This window comes from Eleutherodactylus coqui, chromosome 1, assembly GCF_035609145.1.
Source record: "Eleutherodactylus coqui strain aEleCoq1 chromosome 1, aEleCoq1.hap1, whole genome shotgun sequence".
Lineage (NCBI taxonomy): Eukaryota > Metazoa > Chordata > Amphibia > Anura > Eleutherodactylidae > Eleutherodactylus > Eleutherodactylus coqui.
Window position 1 is genome coordinate 209036857 of NC_089837.1, and position 26408 is coordinate 209063264.

General features: G+C 46.1%; 1 protein-coding gene and 2 pseudogenes across 1 annotated transcript in view; 2 read left to right on the forward strand and 1 right to left on the reverse strand.

The window, feature by feature from the left end:
* Positions 1–26408, reverse strand: part of ADAT2 (adenosine deaminase tRNA specific 2) — a 628714-nt gene that overhangs the window by 501890 nt on the left and 100416 nt on the right. The gene's annotated exons all lie outside the window — the stretch shown is intronic.
* LOC136576506 (rab-like protein 3) lies at positions 1181–3032 on the forward strand (annotated as a pseudogene).
* Positions 16859–18718, forward strand: LOC136576569 (rab-like protein 3; annotated as a pseudogene).

The window sequence follows — 26408 nt, forward strand, 5'->3', positions numbered from 1 at the left end:
TGAAGACTTGCACCTCAAAATGGATACCCCTGTTTGTCCTGTGTTTAGAAACATACCCATTGTGGCCCTAATCTACTTACAGGACACATGGCTAGGCCTATAATGCAGGGAACACCCGTTGGATTTCAGGGTGCAACTGAATAAATTCCAGGCCGCATTGCCCACTTGTAGAGCCCTTGAGCGGCCAAAACGATAAAGAACCCCCGCAAATGACCTAATTTAGAAAACTAGACCCCTTAATGAATTCCTGTAGGGGTGTACTGCGTATTTTTAACTCACAGTTTTTGAATGAATCTAAGCAAAGCAGAAGGAAATAATTACGATTTTTAGTTTTTTGGCAATTGTGTGGCAATTTAAAAACAATGTACAGCAAACATATGAATGAAGACTTGCACCTCAAATGGATCCTCCTGTTTGTCCTGTGTTCAGAAACATACCCACTGTAGCCCCAATCTACTCATAGGACACATGGCTAGGCCTATAATGGAGGAAACACCCGCTGGATTTCAGGGCACAACTGAATAAATTCTAGGCCCCATTGTCCACTTGTGCAGAAAAAAAATTGACTCCCTAAAAATAAACCCCCATCTCCATTTTTTCCCATTCCCTAAATCTTAAATAAAAGTAATAATGTAAGCTGCTTGGTATGTCCGAAGACAGGGGTAATTACGGAGGCAGGTTGGAATGGGCACATGGGGCAATTAAACCGGGTATCCCTCCTGCTCCCATACTTTTTGGGGGGTACTTCTTGACCTCAGCGGCAAGGATGGGGTGTAAAAAGTGGCGCTCTGTGAGGCTTCATAATCTTGCTGAGGTGCGGCTGTCTCACACAGAAGGTGCTCAGCAGGCTGCTCCTGGAACTGCAAGAAGGCGAACGTTCCTGGATCTTCTTGTAAATTGCGTATTACAGGTAGCGGTCCGAAGAATGCCGGACTCACACGGCCGTATGTGGAATCTGCTTACGGAGGCCTGCAGTGGATCCCAGCTTTGAGCCCAGCCGTGGCCCTACATATGGCCGTGTACTGCGCATAACTGCGTCCTCACACAGGCGGTCATGCGCAGTACACCTTTATTTGCTTATATTTCCCGCGCCGCCGCTTAGCAATGATGCGGGTACCTGCAACCCGTACACAATGTAGTTGCGTATAGGCAGCGGGTATATCCGCGACCATGGAGCACAATGAGCTCTATGTCACAGATATCCGCAGTAAAATAGAACATGCTGCGTTCTGTTTTCTGCAAGTGATTACATAAGTTGGACCCGCTAATTTGAGCGGAATTGTGCAGTCCAATACATTTGATTGATCTATGTATTACCGCTGATCAAACGCAAGTGGAATTTGCAATTTCTATCCAGTCATGTGAGCCCGGCCTAATGGTAGATCTCTACTTTTTTATCAAGTGACTGGGGACCGCTCAACGAGGCCAACAGTCACTGCTCCAGGCAGTTCGTGACCGTGGGTTGCTGGGAGCAAGGAGATTTGAAATTTCCTGGGCTCCGCGGCTCCTGCGAATGTGTCCGGCAGTTTGCCGGGGGGCGTATGTGCAGAAGCCGGAAAGGTCCATGGAGGATGATCGTATCGGAATTCAAATGCGGAGGCCTCCGGGGAGATGTTTCATCTCCTCGCACTAATTGCATCAGTGAGGGGAGATGAAACTTCACCTTTTTAAAAAACTTTTAAATGATCGCAATTTGATCCCCGTGACATCTCCAGGCTCTCGGCTATCTCTGGTAGCTAGGAGCAGGGAGATTTTAAATTTCCCTGGCAATCCTTGACTTTTGCGCATGTGTCCGCCATAATGCTGACAGGCGCATGCACTGAAGCCGGGGTCAGGTCCATGGATAAAGATCCCATCGGGGGACAAATCCACGGACCTTGGGTATGTAATTACATCTCCCCTCACAGATCAATCCGTTAGACGGAGATGAAACTTTTACTTTTAAAACTTTTTTTTTACACTTTTTAACTCTCTGTGATCACCGTTATCCGATGGTTGGATAACGGTGATCATGTGACTAGGAACCACATATAGCCGTCCCCGGTGACATGTCCCTGCACTCGGCTATCTTTGACAGCCAGGTGCAAGGAGATTTTGAATTTGCCGGGCTCTCCAGCCTTCTGCGCATGCATGCCACATTGGCACATGTGCAGAAGCCCGTGGTAGGCCCTGATCGCATGGGAACATCATGGAAGAGGGGGGTGAGTATTTTCACCTCCCCTCATGGATCTGATCTACGAGGAGAGGAGGTGAAACTTTAATTTTTTAAAACTTTTTTTCACTTTTCCATGATCACGGCGGTCCCCGATGCCATCTCCTTCCTCCTGGCTACCTTCCGGAGCTGGGAACCCGGAGATTTCAAATTTGCCGGGGCTCCTGGCCTTCTGTGCTACCTCTGGGCACCGACAGCATGGAGCTGTCACGTCCATAGCCCACGGGGCTTTAATTCCTGCAGGATGCATGTTTTACGTCCTCAGGGATTAAAGCCCACTTAGCTAGGATGTAAAGACACTATGGGCTGGTCACTAAGGGGTTAAAAATGATTGCAATAGCTGGTGCTAGGTAACTCAGGTTTTGGAAAATCGTCTTTGGTCCGTTTGCTGTGTCATTACCAAGTCCTGGGGAACCCATCATAGACTGTTAGCTGTTCGGCGGATGTCCGGCTTCATGAGTATTGGAATAGGACCCCGTAGGAGAAGACACTTTATATAGAGTTGTGGGACGTTGAAGGGTCGGTGGGAAGTGCATGCAGCATGAAAAGCACCAGAGCCGTGTTCTACAATGGTGTTAACGGTATTGTCCTCGTTCATGATCTCACAAACAAGTAGACATCTCATAACATGTACCGCTGGTCCTTAGAAGCTTTGAATCGAGATCTACAGCCAACGGGGGTGCTGGTGACCAACGGGGACTATGACCGGGAGCAGTTTGCAAGCAACCAGATCCCTCTGCTGGTAATCGGCACCAAACTAGATCAGATCCCAGAGGCAAAATGGAACAAGGTTCTAAACCACACTGCGTTTTTTTGCTGAGGACAGCGATCACAGGCACTGGCAATACAGGGCGCTGGTGTCCTGTTGCCATGGCAACCAGCCAGGCTCTTTGCGATTATATCGTGAGAGCCCGGCTACTTCACAGAGGGAGCGCGCTCCCTCTGTGAACCCTTCCCATGCCGCGATCTACATAGATTGCGGCAGGAAAGGAGTTAACAGCCAGGGGCGCATCTCTGATGCAACCCCGCTGTTGCAGCTGCCGGATAGTGCGAGATTGCTTGGGATCTCGCGCTATCCCAAGGATGTAAGTTTACGCCTTGTTGCAGTAAGTACCCGGCTGCCAGGACGTAAACTTATACCCTGGAACGAGAAGGGGTTTAAAATGCCTCCACCAAATGTCCGGCTTCATCATTGTGTCATATGTGATGGATCTTGAGTCCCAAACAGCCTCACCCGAACCAAAGATTGTGAAACAAATACACAAGACACTTTCATTTGGTGTTTAATTGACAACATTTTATTTGAAATAACATTATATTTTTATTCAGTGTCTCAAATGTAAGATCAGACCAATTGCTATAAGTAGACACTGAAAATGGCGCATCCCCGACTCACGAAGAGTCATCATTCAGCACTCAGGAGAGGAAAAACCCCCTGTGGAGGAAACCTCTGGGGAGCCATGGCTGGAGGACGGCCCTCCCTCTGGGCTTAGGGGGTTAATGCCAATATGTAACAGCATCTTTTATCAGAATTGGTACATTTTATCATACTTACAGTAATACATCCTATAACAGAACATTACATATGACAGTTATTAGTAAACAAGGCGAGGGCAAAGCAGAGGCCCCGTGTGATGCCTAATGGAGATATCGAAATGTGACCTCTCCGGGCAGCGGATACTGGATATGACGGAGATCTGGCTGCAGCATCTGTCACCCCATGGATCGCTAGGGATAATAGACATGATCTGGCTGGCTGCGCAGTTATGGCTGATCGGGCTGGCTAGGTAAATATGGCTGATCTGGCTGGCTAGGCGGGTGTCCCCCTCCTCCCTCACAGATGGTGAAGCTCCAGGTCTCCAGACACACCAAGCACCACGCTGCATCTGGCCGTATCCCCTTCTGTCATGGAGTTTTCTTGGATAGGCTCTTTATGACATAGGCCTAGCTGTGGATGACATCAGCACAGTTGCCGTGGTTACTGCAGGTGTTTATCACCAAGGCCTCATCCACTTGAAGTCACCCATAATTAACTGTTTAATGACTGATGCTGTCCTTTTCTACAGAAGCCTATTAAAAAATAAAAAAAAATAATTGCAATGTAAAGTAGGTATGGTAAGTGTTAACCCCTTAGTGACAAAGCTTTTTAGTTTTTTTCTATTTTCGCTTTTTCCTCCCCCCTTTTAATAAAATCGCTGTATGAGGGCTTGTTTTTGCGGACCGAGTTGTATTTTTTAATAGTATTATTTAATGTGCCATATAATGTACTGGAAAAACGTAAAAAAAATTCTAAGTGGAGAGAAATAAAATAAAATTAAATTGGTACGTCTTATTTCTACGGCGCACAAACTGCAACAAAAATTACATAATAACTTTATTCTATGGGTCAGTGCGATTACTACGATACCAAACTTATATAGTTCTTGCTTTTGTTGTACTAGTATTTTTTTCAAAGACAGAAAATGGCTTACTGCGTGAGGAGTGCATATAGATGCATCCTCCTCTCACCATGCAGGTAGCTGACTACCAAATGGAGGAGCCAATAACACCTGTGAGGGCACCGATGAAACACCCACTCAGGGCTCAGTCACACGGGCGTTTATTGCCGCGATTTGCGCATGCGCATGCGTCCGGCGATTTTTTAAAACCATTGCTTTGCAATGGTATCGGACACATGAGCGCTTTTTATGCGCTCGTCCGATAAATTAGAGAACAGAAATCGCAGATCGCACCTATCTGCGATCTGCGATTCCTGTTCTCTTCTCTATATGCGCTCAATGGGGCCGGCGGCAGTAGCGCCGACCCCAATGAGAACATATAGAAGACAAATCATTCTTCTCTGCCACAGCTGGAACAGCTGTGGCAGAGAAGAACGATGTTTGCCCATTGAATTCAATGGAGCGGCAATACAGCCGCTCCATTGAATTCAATGGAGCGGCAATACAGCCGCTCCATTGAAAGCAATGGGCTGCCGGCGTGCGCGGGGTTAATTGTTGGGAAGGGGTTAAATATATAACCCCTTTCCTGCAATGCATCCTGAAAAGTGAAAAAATAAAAAAAAAGGATGTACTCACCTGCTCCCGGCAGCCTGAGATCCCCGCGGCCGTCCTGCAGTGGGTGTGAAGGGGGTGTGACTCAGGCTTGCCCCTGATTGGCTCAGCCTGAGCCAATCAGAGGCTGATCTCAGTCACACCCATTCATGAATTCATGAATGGGTGTGACTGAGACTTGCTTCTGATTGGCTCAGCGCTGAGCCAATCAGGGACAAGCCTGAGTCACAGCCCCTTCACACCCACTGCAGGCCGGCCGCCGGGATCTCCAGCGGCCGGGAGCAGGTAAGTACATACATTTTTTTTATTTTTTCACTTTTCAGGATGCATTGCAGGAAAGGGGTTATATATTTAACCCCTTCCCGACAATTCATCCCACACTCGCCCGCAGCGCTTGCATTTAATGGAGCCGCTGTATTGCCGTCTCCATTGAATGCAATGCGCTGGACAGCTCCGGCCCGTTTCTAATGAAAAGCGGCTAGGAGCAGATTTTCGGGCGATTTTTGGGCCGATTTTTCGGCGCCGGTCACGCGATTTGCGCATGCGCATCCGTCATACGATGCGCAAATCGCGTGAAAAAACGCCCGTGTGACTAAGGCCTCACACTGCCTCCTGATAATGAGGGGGGTGGATGCTTGGTGTAGACTCCCACACATAGTGGATACAGGGTGCCAGACCATTCTGATATATGTAGTTTACCATGCAGACCAGCAACCTATTAATGACGCCATGATAATTTGGCGGGTTGCCCTGCATATCCATCAGTGAACCACATTGGTACTGCCACCCTGGGCTTCCCCTGGAGTCTTAATGCCACACTGCATGTGAATGATAGAAAATAAATGCAAGGCATTGGTTGGATGTTGGCCAAGATACATGAGCCCACTAACCATTTCACGGTTCCTTGCGTTGTAGTGGGTCCCTACACTAATATAAATGCATCACGGAAGGGAAAATCAAGAATTAAAAATTTGCAGTGTGGCATTAAGACTCCAGGGGGAGCCCAGGGTGGCAGTACCAATGTGGTTCACTATGGATACCCCTGTTTGCCCTGTGTTCAGAATCATACCCATTGTTGCCCTAATCTACTTAGAGGACACATGGTTTGGTCGATAATGGAGAGAACACCTGTTGGATTTCAGGGTGCAACTGCATAAATTCCAGGCCGCATTGCCCACTTGTAGAGCCCTTGAGCGGCCAAAACGATAAAGAACCCCCGCAAATGACCTAATTTAGAAAACTAGACCCCTTAATGAATTCCAGTAGGGGTGTACTGCATATTTTGAGCTTACAGTTTTTGAATGAAGCTAGGCAAAGCAGAAAGAAATAATTACAATTTTTATTTTTTTGGCAATTGTGTCATTTTAAAAACAAGTTTTTTTTGTACAGCATACAAATGAATGGAGACTTGCACCCAAAATGGATCCTCCTGTTTGTCCTGTGTTCAGAACCATACCCACTGTAGCCCCAATCTACTTATGGGACACGTAGCTAGGCCTATAAAGGACGAAACACCCGCTGGATTTCAGGGCACAACTGAATAAATTCTAGGCCCCATTGCCCACTTGTGCAGAAAAAAATTGACTCCCTAAAATAATCCCCCCCATCTCCATTTTTTCCCATTCTTTAAATCTTAAATAAAAGTAATAATGTAAGCTGCATGGTATGTCTGAAGACAGGGGTAATTACAGAGGCAGGTTGGAATGGGCACATGGGGCAATTAAACCGGGTATCCCTCCTGCTCCCATACTTTTTGGGGGGTACTTCTTGACCTCAGCGGCAAGGATGGGGTGTAAAAAGTGGCGCTCTGTGAGGCTTCATAATCTTGCTGAGGTGCGGCGGTCTCACATAGAAGGTGCTCAGCAGGCTGCTCCTGGAACTGCAGGAAGGCAAGCGTTCCTGGATCTTCTTGTAAATTACGTATTACAGGTAGCGGTCCGAATAATGCCGGACTCATACAGCCGTATGTGGAATCTGCTTACGGAGGCCTGCAGTGGATCCCAGCTTTGAGCCCGGCCGTGGCCCTGCATATGTCCGTGTACTGCGCATAACTGCGTCCTCACACAGGCGGTCATGCGCAGTACACCTTTATTTGCTTATATTTCCCGCGCCGCCGCTTAGCAATGATGCGGGTACCTGCAACCCGTACACAATGTAGTTGCGTATAGGCAGCGGGTATATCCGCGACCATGAAGCACAATGAGCCCTATGTCGCGGATATCCGCAGTAAAATAGAACATGCTGCGTTCTGTTTTCTGCAAGTGATTACATAATTCGGACCCGCTAATTTGAGCGGAATTGTGCAATCCAATACATTTGATTGTTCTGCGTATTACCGCTGATCAAACGCAAGTGGAATTTGCAATTTCTATCCAGTCATGTGAGCCCGGCCTAATGGTAGATCTCTACTTTTTTATCAAGTGACTGGGGACCGCTCAACGAGGCCAACAGCACTGCTCCAGGCACTTCGTGACCGTGGGTTGCTGGGAGCAAGGAGATTTGAAATTTCCTGGGCTCCGCGGCTCCTGCGAATGTGTCCGGCAGTTTGCCGGGGGGCGTATGTGCAGAAGCCGGAAAGGTCCATGGAGGATGATCGTATCGGGATTCAAATGCGGAGGCCTCCGGTGAGATGTTTCATCTCCTCGCACTAATTGCATCAGTGAGGGGAGATGAAACTTCACCTTTTTAAAAAACTTTTAAATGATCGCAATTTGATCCCCGTGACATCTCCAGGCTCTCGGCTACCTCTGGTAGCTAGGAGCAGGGAGATTTTAAATTTCCCTGGCAATCCTTGACTTTTGCGCATGTGTCCGCCATAATGCTGACAGGCGCATGCACTGAAGCCGGGGTCAGGTCCATGGATAAAAATCCCATCGGGGGACAAATCCAAGGACCTTGGGTATGTAATTACATCTCCCCTCACAGATCAATCCGTTAGACGGAGATGAAACTTTAACTTTTTAAACTTTTTTTTTACACTTTTTAACTCTCTGTGATCCCCGTTATCCGATGGTTGGATAACGGTGATCATGTGACCAGGAACCACATATAGCCGTCCCCGGTGACATGTCCCTGCACTCGGCTATCTTTGACAGCCGGGTGCAAGGAGATTTTGAATTTGCCGGGCTCTCCAGCCTTCTGCGCATGCACGCCACATTGGCACATGTGCAGAAGCCCGTGGTAGGCCCTGATCGCATGGGAACATCATGGAAGAGGGGGGTGAGTATTTTCACCTCCCCTCATGGATCTGATCTATGAGGAGAGGAGGTGAAACTTTAATTTTTTAAAACTTTTTTTTTCACTTTTCCATGATCACGGCGGTCCCCGATGCCATCTCCTTCCTCCTGGCTACCTTCAGGAACTGGTAGCCCAGAGATTTCAAATTTGCCGGGGCTCCTGGCCTTCTGTGCTACCTCCGGGCACCGACAGCATGGAGCTGTCACGTCCATAGCCCACGGGGCTTTAATCCCTGCAGGATGCATGTTTTACGTCCTCAGGGATTAAAGCCCACTTAGCTAGGATGTAAAGACACTATGGGCTGGCCACTAAGGGGTTAAAAATGATTGCAATAGCTGGTGCTAGGTAACTCAGGTTTTGGAAAATCGTCTTTGGTCCATTTGCTGTGTCATTACCAAGTTCTGGGAAACCCATCATAGACTGTTAGCTGTTCGGCGGATGTCCGGCTTCATGAGTATTGGAATAGGACCCCGTAGGAGAAGACATTTTATATTAAGTTGTGGGATGTTGAAGGGTCGGTGGGAAGTGCATGCAGCATGAAAAGCACCAGAGCCGTGTTCTACAATATTGTTAACGGTATTGTCCTCGTTCATGATCTCACAAACAAGTAGACATCTCATAACATGTACCGCTGGTGCTTAGAAGCTTTGAATCGAGATCTACAGCCAACGGGGGTACTGGTGACCAACGGGGACTATGACCGGGAGCAGTTTGCAAGCAACCAGATCCCTCTGCTGGTAATCGGCACCAAACTAGATCAGATCCCAGAGGCAAAATGGAACAAGATTCTAAACCACACTGTGTTTTTTTTGCTGAGGACAGCGATTACAGGCACTGGCAAGACAGGGCGCTGGTGTCCTGTTGCCATGGCAACCAGCCAGGCTCTTTGCGATTATATCGTGAGAGCCTGGTTACTTCACAGAGGGAGCGTGCTCCCTCTGTGAATCCTTCCCATGCCGCGATCTACATAGATCGCGAGCAGGAAAGGAGTTAACAGCCAGGGGCGCATCTCTGATGCAACCCCGCTGTTGCAGCTGCCGGATAGTGCGAGATTGCTTAGGATCTCGCGCTATCCCAAGGATGTAAATTTACGCCTTATTGCAGTAAGTACCCTGCTGCCAGGACGTAAACTTATGCCCTGGAGCGGGAAGGGGTTTAAAATGCCTCCACCAAATGTCCGGCTTCATCATTGTGTCATATGTGATGGATCTTGAGTCCCAAACAGCCTCACCCGAACCAAAGATTGTGAAACAAATACACAAGACACTTTCATTTGGTGTTTAATTGACAACATTTTATTTGAAATAACATTATATTCTTATTCAGTGTCTCAAATGTAAGATCAGACCAATTGCTATAAGTAGACACTGAAAATGGCGCATCCCCGACTCACAAAGAGTCATCATCCAGCACTCAGGAGAGGAAAAACCCCCTGTGGAGGAAACCTCTGGGGAGCCATGGCTGGAGGACGGCCCTCCCTCTGGGCTTAGGGGGTTAATGCCAATATGTAACAGCATCTTTTATCAGAATTGGTACATTTCATCATACTTACAGTAATACATCCTATAACAGAACATTACATATGACAGTTATTAGTAAACAAGGCGAGGGCAAAGCAGAGGCCCCGTGTGATGCCTAATGGAGATATCCAAATGTGACCTCTCCGGGCAGCGGATACTGGATATGACGGAGATCTGGCTGCAGCATCTGTCACCCCATGGATCGCTAGGGATAATAGACATGATCTGGCTGGCTGCGCAATTATGGCTGATCGGGCTGGCTAGGTAAATATGGCTGATCTGGCTGGCTAGGCGGGTGTCCCCTCCTCCCTCACAGATGGTGAAGCTCCAGGTCTCCAGACACACCAAGCACCACGCTGCATCTGGCCGTATCCCCTTCCGTCATGGAGTTTTCTTGGATAGGCTCTTTATGACATAGGCCTAGCTGTGGATGACATCAGCACAGTTGCCGTGGTTACTGCAGGTGTTTATCACCAAGGCCTCATCCACTTGAAGTCACCCATAATTAACTGTTTAATGACTGGTACTCTCTTTTCTACAGAAGCCTATTAAAAAAATAAAATAAAATGATTGCAATGTAAAGTAGGTATGGTAAGTGTTAACCCCTTAGTGACAAAGCTTTTTAGTTTTTTTTTATTTTCGTTTTTTCCTCCCCCCTTTTAATAAAATCGTAACTCCTTTATTTATACATCGATGTAGCTGTATGAGGGCTTGTTTTTGCGGGCCGAGTTGTATTTTTCAATGGTATTAGTTAATGTACCATATAATGTACTGGAAAAACGTTAAAAAAAATTCTAAGTGGAGAGAAATAAATAAAAAATCAAATTGGTACGTCTTATTTCTACGGCGCACAAACTGCAACAAAAATGACATGATAACTTTATTCTATGGGTCAGTGCGATTACTACGATACCAAACATATATTTCTTGGCTTTGTTGTACTACTTGTATTTTTTTCAAAGACTTTTAATTTTTTTTTAAATCATTTTCTGCCGCCATCTTCTGTGCGCAATAACTTTTTTATTTTTCTGCTGACATAGTTGTGCGATGGCTCATTTTCTGCAGGACATCCTGTAGTTTGCGTTGGTACCATTTTGGAATACATACCACTTTTTGTTCGCTTTTTATTGAATTTTTTGTGTGGAAACAGAGTGACCAAAAACTTGTGTGAACAGCCTCATTGAAATGAATGGGAGCGTTGTACAGCGTTTAGTGCTGGAAAAGCAGCGCTAAATGCTTTAGAAAGATGTGGCTTGGTGTTTTTTTGGAATGTCTAGAATGAATTATTGGATTTACAATGATAGGCATTCTGCCATGACAGCCCTGAGGCCTTTCAGAAGGCCGAGGCTGCCATGACACCCGCACGACTCCCTCCGACTTCATCGTAGGGGGCCGTACGGGATGATGTTCAGGGGATTTAAATGCTGCTGTCAGAATTGATTAACTGCTCCGATGAGCAGTTTATCACACCTGTTGCTACTTGGTGTCGGCTGTAAGAAACAGCCCGTGCCTGCGATGTATGGAGGGAGATCGCCTCGTAATCATTTTTCATAAATAGACCACCGATACAGGCCATTGCAGGTGACATTATCTGTCCTCAGCGTTATCACTGTGTTCTCTGTGCTGTTACATAGGACTGCAAGTGACATCTGCTGTACTACAGTATATCATCTGTTCTCAGCGTTATCACTGTATTCTCTGTGCTGTTACATAGGACTTCAGGTGACATCATTATCTGTCCTCAACGTTATCACTGTGTTCTCTGTGCTGTTACATAGCACTGCAGGTTACATCTGCTGTACTACAGTACATAATCTGTCCTCCGTCTTATCACTGTGTTCTCTGTGCTGTTACATAGGACTGCAGGTGACATCATCTTCTTTCCTCAGCGTTATCACTGTGTGTTCTCTGTCGTGTTATATAGGACTGCAAGTGACATCATTATCTGTCCTCAGCATTATCACTGTGTTCTCTGTGCTGTTACATTGGAGAGCAATTTAACAGTACTGTACTGTACTAGTGTATTACACGTCGCTGATGATGGAGAAGGGTGGGTTGCACTAGCAGCAGAAGGAGGAGGAGATGCCAAGCAGGAGATCACATGGGTGCAGCAGCAAGGTCACGTGGGCCGGCACATGCCTGTGATATTAGAGTCAACCAATGTTAGTAGAGAAAAAATTTTGGCTAAAAAAACAGCCTTACCTGAAATCGGCCTTAGTAGATGTCAATGCTAGTAGAGGTTTTACTGTGTATACTCGTATATATATGAAATTAGACTGTGATAGTACGATGAGTTCACTGTAGTTGAGAGACTATACTTGATTCTGCAAAGACTGGCAAATCGATAGTGTTACCAGAATCCCACAGTCTTGTGTTGCCAAGTGTTATATTAATAAAGTATACAAAACTGTGTTACAACACTGAAGCCTGCATGTTACCTGAAGTGTTTGTACCATTGAAACCCACACGCCAGTTGAAGTGCCCGTACTGTTGATTCCTGTACACTGCTTAACTACAGTCTGTGAAACTAACAGTGACTGTACCACTAATTGGCTGCCAAGTAAAGAGTGTTAAAACTTGCTGCAATGTTTGCTTCGTCTTGTAGCTCTCCTTCAAGGCGGGACAGCCCCACAGATGACCAGTTGTAGTGCCATTGCTGACTAGGAGGAGAAGAAAGGCAAGACTCCAGTGGACAAAAGGGCACAAAATGGAATCACTGAGCAGTGAAAAAACATTACCTGATCAAATGAATCCAGATTACTGTTGCACCGTGCTGATAGGAGGGACAGAATGAGGCACAAGCAGCATGGAGTGATGAACCCTTCCTACTAGGTGTCAGGCTGGTAGAGGTGGATAATGGTGTTGTGACTGTTTTCTTGCACACGCTGGGTCCTCTGATGCGTAGGGATGGATGCTATGATGAATTGGCATAGCCTGAAGGTCAAAGGTGGCTCAACACGCTACTAGATCGGTCTTTCTAAGAAAGTGGCCATTCAGTGTATGTGGTCCAATATACAGTACTAAAGAACTCCAAAGAGCCTGTTAGAAGAAGCTAGGTTTATACTGCAGCAAGAGATAGGGTGTTGAACAAGCAAGTAGGCTGATATCAGGTAATTTCTGCTTACCTCTCTGGATTCAGGACTACGTCTGCAGCCAGCCCATCGCCAAGGTTGCTTATTGTAATGCCTCTGTGCTGTCTCTGCAAGAACTCCATACTCAGTACTCTGTCTATCACCCTCCTACACACTGGAGGGAAATGGGCATCCAAATATAGACTTTGCTAGAAAAATATAGGTGACACAACTTTCTGTGCCACATGCACCCCCAAGCTGCCCTGCTATTTTGGTTTCCCACTGACTGTAACAACCAGGCTATGGCTACTTCCATACCCTATGACAGTGATGACAAACCTTTTAGGGCTCATGTCCACGGGCAAAATAAGAATTAAAATCCGCAGCGGATTTTAACTCTTCTTCTGCCCGCGGATCCGCACCCCATAGGGATGCATTGACCACCCGCAGGGTAGATAAATACCCGCGGATGGTCAATAAAAGGGATTTAAAAAAAAATGGAGCATGAAAAAATCTGGACCGTGCTCCATTTTCATGCGGGTCTCCCGCGGGGACGGCTCCCGCGGGCTTCTATTGAAGCCTATGGAAGCCGTCCGGATCCGCAGGAGACCTAAAATAGGAATTTAAAAGAATTACTCAACCGGAGCGGGCGCGGAAGGTCTTCGCTTCCTCACGGCCGGATCTTTGTTGCTTCGGCTCGGCGGATGTGCCCGGCGCATGCGCGCGGCACTTCGGTGACGTGCCGGCGACGTGCCGCCGGCGTGACGAATTCATCCGCCGGCCGAAAAAGAAGATCCGGCCGTGAGGAAGAGAAGGCTTTCCCCGCCCGCTCCGGATGGGTAAATGCTTTTAAATTCCTATTTTCAGCGCTCATGTCCGCGGGGGAGGAGGGACCCGCTGCAGATTCTCCATGGAGAATCTGCAGCGGATCTGATTTTCCCCGTGGACAAGAGGCCTTAGAGACTGAGTGCCCAAACTGCATCCCAAAACCCACTTATTTATTGCAAAGTGCCAACAGTTCAGGGGGCGGGGCTTATCACGATGTATGATTTTTACCTCCGTCGTTATAAAAAGGACAGGGCTGCTTCAAAATAGACAGTGTGCAGATTTTTACAACTTTTTGGATGCAGAAATACTGCAGAATTCACACGTTAATTACCGCCACATGTAAACATACCCCAGCAGTAATAGTGACCCCCATGGCGGCCCAGCTGTAATAGTGTCCCCCACAGTGGCCCCAGTGGTAATAGTGCAACCCACAGTGACCCCAGCGATTATAATGACATCCCACTGTGGCCCCACTGGTAATAGTGACATCCCACAGGGGCACTAGTGGTTATAGTGACACTTCACAGTGGCCCCAGTAGTAATAGTGATCTCCCACAGCGGCACTAGTGGTTATAGTGACATTGCACAGTGGCCCCAGTAGTAATAATGACATCTAACAGTGACCCCAGCAGTAATAGTGACATCCCACAGCGGCCCCAGTGGTAATAATAAGATCCCACAGCGGCCCCCAGTAGTAATAGTGACATCCCACTGCAGCCCCCAGTAGTAATGGTGCCCCCCTGAGACCGATACACTTACCCCCTCCTCCTCGTGGAAGCACCGCCACTCCTCTGCTTGGCGCTGCTAGCAGCGCTCATCCCAGGTGCACACTGTGTCGTCAGTGTGCTGCTGGACGCCTCCTCTCCCTGCTCTCACGGAACCTAAGAGGAAACTGAAATCACAATGTGCACCTGGATCAGCACAGCTAGCAGCGCAGGTGAGTGAATACCTGCAGGGGAGCCGCAGCTGCTGCCGGTATTCACTGCCGTGATGAACGTCTGACGGCGGCGTTTACCAGCAGGGAGGGCTCTGCGCACCGCCTTTGATTGAAAACTACATGTTATCAGCCAATGAAAAGCTGATTGCATGTTGCTTACAGCTTCTCTGCTGTCCCCAATCACTTCATTGCTTGTTGATAAAAGTGGTTTTCCGGGTCATAACTATTGATAACATCCTCAGGATAAGCGATCAACAGTTTATCAGAAAGGATCCGCCACTCAGAATCCCCACAGATCAGCTAATTGAAGTGACAGCAGTGCTCGGGTGAGAATCATGTCACTTCAGTCCATACAAGGCACAGCACTGTACATTGCATAGTGGCTGTGCCTCGTATTGCAGCTTATATTCTTATAACGATAAGGGCTGCAGATAAGGGGGTGCTGTGGTTTTGATGAATACCACACAATATGAGCAGGAGATTCTTCATCAACTGGGAGAGGAAAAAGTGTATGAGAGTCTAGATAGAAATCCGACAGAGTGTTTTCAAAAACAATTACGCATCCTTTTCAATGAAGCCTTGGTTGAAGGAGTCATTGATCAGACTCTTGCTAATTATCTGGATGTTGCATACTTTAAAACTCCGATAATTTATACCCTGTCTAAAATACATAAAAATTAAAAAAAGAACCCTGGGCGGCCCATCGTCCCTGACTGTGACTCATTGTTTGAGAATATCTCCACGGAAAAAAAGTATGATTTTGATTCTTTTGGCAATTGTGTCAATTTAAAAACTGTTTTTTTGTACAGCACACATAAAAATGAAGACTTGCACCTCAAAATGGATACCCCTGTTTGTCCTGTGTTCAGAATCATACCCATTGTGGCCCTAATCTACTTACAGGACACATGGCGAGGCCTATAATGTAGGGAACACCCGTTGGATTTCAGGGTGCAACTGAATAAATTCCAGGCCGCATTGCCCACTTGTAGAGCCCTTGAGCGGCCAAAACGATAAAGAACCCCCGCAAATGACCTAATTTAGAAAACTAGACCCCTTAATGAATTCCTGTAGGGGTGTACTGCGTATTTTTAACTCACAGTTTTTGAATGAATCTAAGCAAAGCAGAAGGAAATAATTACGATTTTTTTAGTTTTTTGGCAACTGTGTCATTTTAAACACAATGTACAGCAAATAAATGAATGAAGACTTGCACCCCAAAATGGATACCCCTGTTTGTCCTGTGTTCAGAAACATACCCACTGTAGCCCCAATCTACTTATAGGACACATGGCTAGGCCTATAATGGAGGGAATACCCGTTGGATTTCAGGGCACAACTGAATAAATTCTAGGCCCCATTGCCCACTTGTGCAGAAAAAAATTGACTCCCTAAAAATAATCCCCCCCATCTCCATTTTTTCCCATTCTTTAAATCTTAAATAAAAGTAATAATGTAAACTGCTTGGTATGTCTGAAGACAGGGGTAATTACAGAGGCAGGTTGGAATGGGCACATGGGGCAATTAAACCGGGTATCCCATCTGCTCCCATACTTTTTGGGGGGTACTTCTTGACCTCAGCGGCAAGGATGGGGTGTAAAAAGTGGCGCTGTGTGAGGCTTCATAATCTTGCTGAGGTGCGGCTGTCTCACACAGAAGGTGCTCAGCAGGCTGCTCCTGGAACTGCAGGAAGGCGAACGTTCCTGGATCTTCTTGTAAATTACGTATTACAGGTAGCGGTCCGAATAATGCCGGACTCATACAGCCGTATGTGGAATCTGCTTACGGAGTCCTGCAGTGGATCCCAGCTGTGAGCCCGGCCGTGGCCCTGCATATGGCCGTGTACTGCGCATAACTGTGTACTCACACAGGCGGTCATGCGCAGTACACCTATATTTGCTTATATTTCCCGCGCCAACGCTTAGCAATGATGCGGGTACCTGCAACCCGTACACAATGTAGTTGCGTATAGGCAGCAGGTATATCCGCGACCATGAAGCACAATGAGCTCTATGTCGCGGATATCCGCAGTAAAATAGAACATGCTGCGTTCTGTTTTCTGCAAGTGATTACATAATTTGGACCTGCTAATTTGAGCGGAATTGTGCAGTCCAATACATTTGATTGTTCTGCGTATTACCGCTGATCAAACGCATGTGGAATTTGCAATTTCTATCCAGTCATGTGAGCCCGGCCTAATGGTAGATCTCTACTTTTTTATCAAGTGACTGGGGACCGCTCCACGAGGCCAACAGCACTGCTCCAGGCACTTCGTGACCGTGGGTTGCTGGGAGCAAGGAGATTTGAAATTTCCTGGGCTCCGCGGCTCCTGCGAATGTGTCCGGCAGTTTGCCGGGGGGCGTATGTGCAGAAGCCGGAAAGGTCCATGGAGGATGATCGTATCGGGATTCAAATGCGGAGGCCTCCGGTGAGATGTTTCATCTCCTCGCACTAATTGCATCAGTGAGGGGAGATGAAACTTACTTCACCTTTTTAAAAAACTTTTAAATGATCGCAATTTGATCCCCGTGACATCTCCAGGCTCTCGGCTACCTCTGGTAGCTAGGAGCAGGGAGATTTTAAATTTCCCTGGCAATCCTTGACTTTTGCGCATGTGTCCGCCATAATGCTGACAGGCGCATGCACTGAAGCCGGGGTCAGGTCCATGGATAAAAATCCCATCGGGGGACAAATCCAAGGACCTTGGGTATGTAATAACATCTCCCCTCACAGATCAATCCGTTAGACGGAGATGAAACTTTAACTTTTTAAACTTTTTTTTTACACTTTTTAACTCTCTGTGATCCCCGTTATCCGATGGTTGGATAACGGTGATCATGTGACCAGGAACCACATATAGCCGTCCCCGGTGACATGTCCCTGCACTCGGCTATCTTTGACAGCCGGGTGCAAGGAGATTTTGAATTTGCCGGGCTCTCCAGCCTTCTGCGCATGCACGCCACATTGGCACATGTGCAGAAGCCCGTGGTAGGCCCTGATCGCATGGGAACATCATGGAAGAGGGGGGTGAGTATTTTCACCTCCCCTCATGGATCTGATCTATGAGGAGAGGAGGTGAAACTTTAACTTTTTAAAACTTTTTTTTTCACTTTTCCATGATCACGGCGGTCCCCGATGCTATCTCCTTCCTCCTGGCTACCTTCAGGAGCTGGGAGCCCAGAGATTTCAAATTTGCCGGGGCTCCTGGCCTTCTGTGCTACCTCCGGGCACCGACAGCATGGAGCTGTCACGTCCATAGCCCACGGGGCTTTAATCCCTGCAGGATGCATGTTTTACGTCCTCAGGGATTAAAGCCCACTTAGCTAGGATGTAAAGACACTATGGGCTGGCCACTAAGGGGTTAAAAATGATTGCAATAGCTGGTGCTAGGTAACTCAGGTTTTGGAAAATCGTCTTTGGTCCATTTGCTGTGTCATTACCAAGTCCTGGGAAACCCATCATAGACTGTTAGCTGTTCGGCGGATGTCCGGCTTCATGAGTATTGGAATAGGACCCCGTAGGAGAAGACATTTTATATTGAGTTGTGGGATGTTGAAGGGTCGGTGGGAAGTGCATGCAGCATGAAAAGCACCAGAGCCGTGTTCTACAATGGTGTTAACGGTATTGTCCTCGTTCATGATCTCACAAACAAGTAGACATCTCATAACATGTACCGCTGGTGCTTAGAAGCTTTGAATCGAGATCTACAGCCAACGGGGGTACTGGTGACCAACGGGGACTATGACCGGGAGCAGTTTGCAAGCAACCAGATCCCTCTGCTGGTAATCGGCACCAAACTAGATCAGATCCCAGAGGCAAAATAGAACAAGATTCTAAACCACACTGCGTTTTTTTTTTGCTGAGGACAGCGATCACAGGCACTGGCAATACAGGGCGCTGGTGTCCTGTTGCCATGGCAACCAGCCAGGCTCTTTGCGATTATATCGTGAGAGCCTGGTTACTTCACAGAGGGAGCGTGCTCCCTCTGTGAATCCTTCCCATGCCGCGATCTACATAGATCGCGGCAGGAAAGGAGTTAACAGCCAGGGGCGCATCTCTGATGCAACCCCGCTGTTGCAGCTGCCGGATAGTGCGAGATTGCTTAGGATCTCGCGCTATCCCAAGGATGTAAATTTACGCCTTGTTGCAGTAAGTACCCAGCTGCCAGGACATAAACTTATGCCCTGTAGCGGGAAGGGGTTTAAAATGCCTCTACCAAATGTCCGGCTTCATCATTGTGTCATATGTGATGGATCTTGAGTCCCAAACAGCCTCACCCGAACCAAAGATTGTGAAACAAATACACAAGACACTTTCATTTGGTGTTTAATTGACAACATTTTATTTGAAATAACATTATATTTTTATTCAGTGTCTCAAATGTAAGATCAGACCAATTGCTATAAGAAGACACTGAAAATGGCGCATCCCCGACTCACAAAGAGTCATCATCCAGCACTCAGGAGAGGAAAAACCCCCTGTGGAGGAAACCTCTGCGGAGCCATGGCTGGAGGCCGGCCCTCCCTCTGGGCTTAGGGGGTTAATGCCAATATTTACAGCATCTTTTATCAGAATTGATACATTTTATCATACTTACAGTAATACATCCTATAACAGAACATTACATATGACAGTTATTAGTAAACAAGGCGAGGGCAAAGCAGAGGCCCCGTGTGATGCCTAATGGAGATATCCAAATGTGACCTCTCCGGGCAGCGGATACTGGATATGACGGAGATCTGGCTGCAGCATCTGTCACCCCATGGATCGCTAGGGATAATAGACATGATCTGGCTGGCTGCGCAGTTATGGCTGATCGGGCTGGCTAGGTAAATATGGCTGATCTGGCTGGCTAGGCGGGTGTCCCCTCCTCCCTCACAGATGGTGAAGCTCCAGGTCTCCAGACACACCAAGCACCACGCTGCATCTGGCCGTATCCCCTTCCGTCATGGAGTTTTCTTGGATAGGCTCTTTATGACATAGGCCTAGCTGTGGATGACATCAGCACAGTTGCCGTGGTTACTGCAGGTGTTTATCACCAAGGCCTCATCCACTTGAAGTCACCCATAATTAACTGTTTAATGACTGGTACTCTCTTTTCTACAGAAGCCTATTAAAAAAATAAAATAAAATGATTGCAATGTAAAGTAGGTATGGTAAGTGTTAACCCCTTAGTGACAAAGCTTTTTAGTTTTTTTTTTATTTTCGTTTTTTCCTCCCCCCTTTTAATAAAATCGTAACTCCTTTATTTATACATCGATGTAGCTGTATGAGGGTTTGTTTTTGCGGGCCGAGTTGTATTTTTCAATGGTATTAGTTAATGTACCACATAATGTACTGGAAAAACGTAAAAAAAAATTCTAAGTGGAGAGAAATAAAGAAAAAATCAAATTGGTACGTCTTATTTCTACGGCGCACAAACTGCAACAAAAATGACATGATAACTTTATTCTATGGGTCAGTGCGATTACTACGATACCAAACATATATTTCTTGCCTTTGTTGTACTACTTGTATTTTTTTCAACGACTTTTAATTTTTTTAATAATCATTTTCTGCTGCCATCTTCTGTGCGCAATAACTTTTTTATTTTTCTGCTGACATAGTTGTGCGATGGCTCATTTTCTGCAGGACATCCTGTAGTTTGCGTTGGTACCATTTTGGAATACATACCACTTTTTGTTCGCTTTTTATTGAATTTTTTTTGTGGAAACAGAGTGACCAAAAACTTGTGTGAACAGCCTCATTGAAATGAATGGGAGCGTTGTACAGCGTTTAGTGCTGGAAAAGCAGCGCTAAATGCTTTAGAAAGATGTGGCTTGGTGTGTTTTTTGGAATGTCTAGAATGAATTATTGGATTTACAATGATAGGCATTCTGCCATGACAGCCCTGAGGCCTTTCAGAAGGCCGAGGCTGCCATGACACCCGCACGACTCCCTCCGACTTCATCGTAGGGGGCCGTACGGGATGATGTTCAGGGGATTTAAATGCTGCTGTCAGAATTGATTAACTGCTCCGATGAGCAGTTTATCACACCTGTTGCTACTTGGTGTCGGCTGTAAGAAACAGCCCGTGCCTGCGATGTATGGAGGGAGATCGCCTCGTAATCATTTTTCATAAATAGACCACCGATACAGGCCATTGCAGGTGACATTATCTGTCCTCAGCGTTATCACTGTGTTCTCTGTGCTGTTACATAGGACTGCAAGTGACATCTGCTGTACTACAGTATATCATCTGTTCTCAGCGTTATCACTGTATTCTCTGTGCTGTTACATAGGACTTCAGGTGACATCATTATCTGTCCTCAACGTTATCACTGTGTTCTCTGTGCTGTTACATAGCACTGCAGGTTACATCTGCTGTACTACAGTACATAATCTGTCCTCCGTGTTATCACTGTGTTCTCTGTGCTGTTACATAGGACTGCAGGTGACATCATTATCTGTCCTCAGCATTATCACTGTGTTCTCTGTGCTGTTACATTGGAGAGCAATTTAACAGTACTGTACTGTACTAGTGTATTACACGTCGCTGATGATGGAGAAGGGTGGGTTGCACTAGCAGCAGAAGGAGGAGGAGATGCCAAGCAGGAGATCACATGGGTGCAGCAGCAAGGTCACGTGGGCCGGCACATGCCTGTGATATTAGAGTCAACCAATGTTAGTAGAGAAAAAATTTTGGCTAAAAAAACAGCCTTACATGAAATCAGCCTTAGTAGATGTCAATGCTAGTAGAGGTTTTACTGTGTATACTCGTATATATATGAAATTAGACTGTGATAGTACGATGAGTTCACTGTAGTTGAGAGACTATACTTGATTCTGCAAAGACTGGCAAATCGATAGTGTTACCAGAATCCTGCAGTCTTGTGTTGCCAAGTGTTATATTAATAAAGTATACAAAACTGTGTTACAACACTGAAGCCTGCATGTTACCTGAAGTGTTTGTACCATTGAAACCCACACGCCAGTTGAAGTGCCCGTACTGTTGATTCATGTACACTGCTTAACTACAGTCTGTGAAACTAACAGTGACTGTACCACTAATTGGCTGCCAAGTAAAGAGTGTTAAAACTTGCTGCAATGTTTGCTTCGTCTTGTAGCTCTCCTTCAAGGCGGGACACCCCCACAGATGACCAGTTGTAGTGCCATTGCTGACTAGGAGGAGAAGAAAGGCAAGACTCCAGTGGACAAAAGGGCACAAAATGGAATCACTGAGCAGTGGAAAAACATTACCTGATCAAATGAATCCAGATTACTGTTACACCGTGCTGATAGGAGGGACAGAATGAGGCACAAGCAGCATGGAGTGATGAACCCTTCCTACTAGGTGTCAGGCTGGTAGAGGTGGATAATGGTGTTGTGACTGTTTTCTTGCACACGCTGGGTCCTCTGATGCGTAGGGATGGATGCTATGATGAATTGGCATAGCCTGAAGGTCAAAGGTGGCTCAACACGCTACTAGATCGGTCTTTCTAAGAAAGTGGCCATTCAGTGTATGTGGTCCAATATACAGTACTAAAGAACTCCAAAGAGCCTGTTAGAAGAAGCTAGGTTTATACTGCAGCAAGAGATAGGGTGTTGAACAAGCAAGTAGGCTGATATCAGGTAATTTCTGCTTACCTCTCTGGATTCAGGACTACGTCTGCAGCCAGCCCATCGCCAAGGTTGCTTATTGTAATGCCTCTGTGCTGTCTCTGCAAGAACTCCATACTCAGTACTCTGTCTATCACCCTCCTACACACTGGAGGGAAATGGGCATCCAAATATAGACTTTGCTAGAAAAATATAGGTAACACAACTTTCTGTGCCACATGCACCCCCAAGCTGCCCTGCTATTTTGGTTTCCCACTGACTGTAACAACCAGGCTATGGCTACTTCCATACCCTATGACAGTGATGACAAACCTTTTAGAGACTGAGTGCCCAAACTGCATCCCAAAACACACTTATTTATTGCAAAGTGCCAACAGTTCAGGGGGCGGGGCTTATCACGATGTATGATTTTTACCTCCGTCGTTATAAAAAGGACAGGGCTGCTTCAAAATAGAAAGTGTGCAGATTTTGACAATGTTTTGGATGCAGAAATACTGCAGAATTCGCACGTTAATTATCGCCACGTGTAAACATACCCCAGCAGTAATAGTGACCCCCATGGCGGCCCAGCTGTAATAGTGTCCCCCACAGTGGCCCCAGTGGTAATAGTGCAACCCACAGTGACCCCAGCGATTATAATGACATCCTACAGTGGCCCCACTGGTAATAGTGACATCCCACAGCGGCACTAGTGGTTATAGTGACACTGCACAGTGGCCCCAGTAGTAATAATGAAAATTCACTGAAAAGCACCCAAAAATTGATGAATTTATTTATAGTGTTATTAAAATATAACTTTTTTTTACAAATTTTCATTTAAAATAAAATGTAACACACTACCTATAACTCAGCACACACCGGGGACTAGACAGACACTAAAAAAACAAACAAAGAACGGAAAAAAAAGTGAAAAGTGACATAATTATTGATCATATTCAGCCTTTGGATGATAAATTGGTCACGTAGTGATTGAAGTGACACAATTGCTGATGGTATTCAGCCCTCAGATGAGATATATACAGATATCACTATTGGATTTAAAGGGATATAATTAACCATCGTCTCCGATTTATTATGAGACAGTAACAATGAGATTGGGACAATGGTCCTTCACATAGAGGCAATATAAGTGTTAACTGTCCCTTGGAGGATTGTATGCTAATCATCAGAACAAGCCCCTAAAAGCATAGGCCACTGGAGGTCTCAAATTGGTGAATACCAACGTATGAGAATCACCAACCAGTGGCAACTTATGAGGAAAGAAAAAACGTATGATCTCTTGACATAGTGTCTGAAACACACTTTATCCCTTTAGTTTCCTTGTCTGTCCCCTTTTTTCTGTTCTTTGTTTGTTTTTCTAGTGTCTGTCTAGTCCCCGGTGTGTGCTGAGTTATAGGTAGTGTGTCACATTTTGTTTTAAATGAAAATTTGTAATAAAAGTTATATTTTAATAACACTATAAATAAATTCATCAATTTTTGGGTGCTTTTCAGTGAATTTTGATTTCAAGTCTAAAGGACCCCTTTGTCTCTGTGATTTTCAGTAGTAATAAAGACATCTAACAGTGACCCCAGCGGTAATAGTGACATCCCACAGCGGCACTAGTGGTTATAGTGACATTGCACAGTGGCCCCAGTAGTAATAATGACATCTAACAGTGACCCCAGCGGTAATAGTGACATCCCACAGCGGCCCCAGTAGTAATAATGAAATCCCACAGCGGCCCCCAGTAGTAATAGTGACATCCCACTGCAGCCCCCAGTAGTAATGGTGCCCCCCTGAGACCCATATACTTACCCCCTCCTCCTCGTGGAAGCACCGCCACTCCTCTGCTTGGCGCTGCTAGCAGCGCTCATCCCAGGTGCACACTGTGTCGTCAGTGTGCTGCTGGACGCCTCCTCTCCCTGCTCTCACGGAACCTAAGAGGAAACTGAAATCACAATGTGCACCTGGATCAGCACAGCTAGCAGCGCAGGTGAGTGAATACCTGCAGGGGAGCCACGGCTGCTGCCGGTATTCACTGCCGTGATGAACGTCTGACGGCGGCGTTTACCAGCAGGTAGGGCTCTGCGCACCGCCTTTGGCACGCGTGCCATAGGTTCGCCACCACTGCCGTATGGTAACACCACACCACGATGATGATTAATAAAGTGTACATGTGAATGTACTTTTATCTACACAATAAACAGTTTTATTACACACATTGTAACAGTATACAACTTTCTACTTCTCTCTCCCTTAGGAGTTTATCATCTATATTCCAATATCTGCTGACTGAAAACTACATGTTATCAGCCAATGAAAAGCTGATTGCATGTTGCTTACAGCTTCTCTGCTGTCCCCAATCACTTCATTGCTTGTTGATAAAAGTGGTTTTCCGGGCCATAACTATTGATAACATCCTCAGGATAGGCGATCAACAGTTTATCAGAAAGGATCCGCCACTCAGAATCCCCACAGATCAGCTAATTGAAGTGACAGCAGTGCTCGGGTGAGAATCATGTCACTTCAGTCCATACAAGGCACAGCACTGTACATTGCATAGTGGCTGTGCCTCGTATCGCAGCTTATATTCTTATAACGATAAGGGCTGCAGATAAGGGGGTGCTGTGGTTTTGATGAATACCACACAATATGAGCAGGAGATTCTTCATCAACTGGGAGAGGAAAAAGTGTATGAGAGTCTAGATAGAAATCCGACAGAGTGTTTTCAAAAACAATTACGCATCCTTTTCAATGAAGCCTTGGTTGAAGGAGTCATTGATCAGACTCTTGCTAATTATCTGGATGTTGCATACTTTAAAACACCGATAATATATACCCTGTCTAAAATACATAAAAATTAAAAAAAGAACCCTGGGCGGCCCATCGTCCCTGACTCTGACTCTGACTCTGATTTTGATTCTTTTGGCAATTGTGTCAATTTAAAAACTGTTTTTTTGTACAGCACACATAAAAATGAAGACTTGCACCTCAAAATGGATACCCCTGTTTGTCCTGTGTTCAGAAACATACCCATTGTGGCCCTAATCTACTTACAGGACACATGGCGAGGCCTATAATGCAGGGAACAGCCGTTGGATTTCAGGGTGCAACTGAATAAATTCCAGGCCGCATTGCCCACTTGTAGAGCCCTTGAGCGGCCAAAACGATAAAGAACCCCCGCAAATGACCTAATTTAGAAAACTAGACCCCTTAATGAATTCCTGTAGGGGTGTACTGCGTATTTTTAACTCTCAGTTTTTGAATGAATCTAAGCAAAGCAGAAGGAAATAATTACGATTTTTTAGTTTTTTGGCAACTGTGTCATTTTAAAAACAATGTACAGCAAATATGTGAATGAAGACTTGCACCCCAAAATGGATACCCCTGTTTGTCCTGTGTTCAGAAACATACCCACTGTAGCCCCAATCTACTTATAGGACACATGGCTAGGCCTATAATGGAGGGAATACCCGTTGGATTTCAGGGCACAACTGAATAAATTCTAGGCCCCATTGCCCACTTGTGCAGAAAAAAATTGACTCCCTAAAAAATAATCCCCCCCATCTCCATTTTTTCCCATTCTTTAAATCTTAAATAAAAGTAATAATGTAAACTGCTTGGTATGTCTGAAGACAGGGTTAATTACAGAGGCAGGTTGGGATGGGCACATGGGGCAATTAAACCGGGTATCCCATCTGCTCCCATACTTTTTGGGGGGTACTTCTTGACCTCAGCGGCAAGGATGGGGTGTAAAAAGTGGCGCTGTGTGAGGCTTCATAATCTTGCTGAGGTGCGGCTGTCTCACACAGAAGGTGCTCAGCAGGCTGCTCCTGGAACTGCAGGAAGGCGAGCGTTTCTGGATCTTCTTGTAAATTACGTATTACAGGTAGCGGTCCGAATAATGCCGGACTCACACGGCCGTATGTGGAATCTGCTTACGGAGGCCTGCAGTGGATCCCAGCTGTGAGC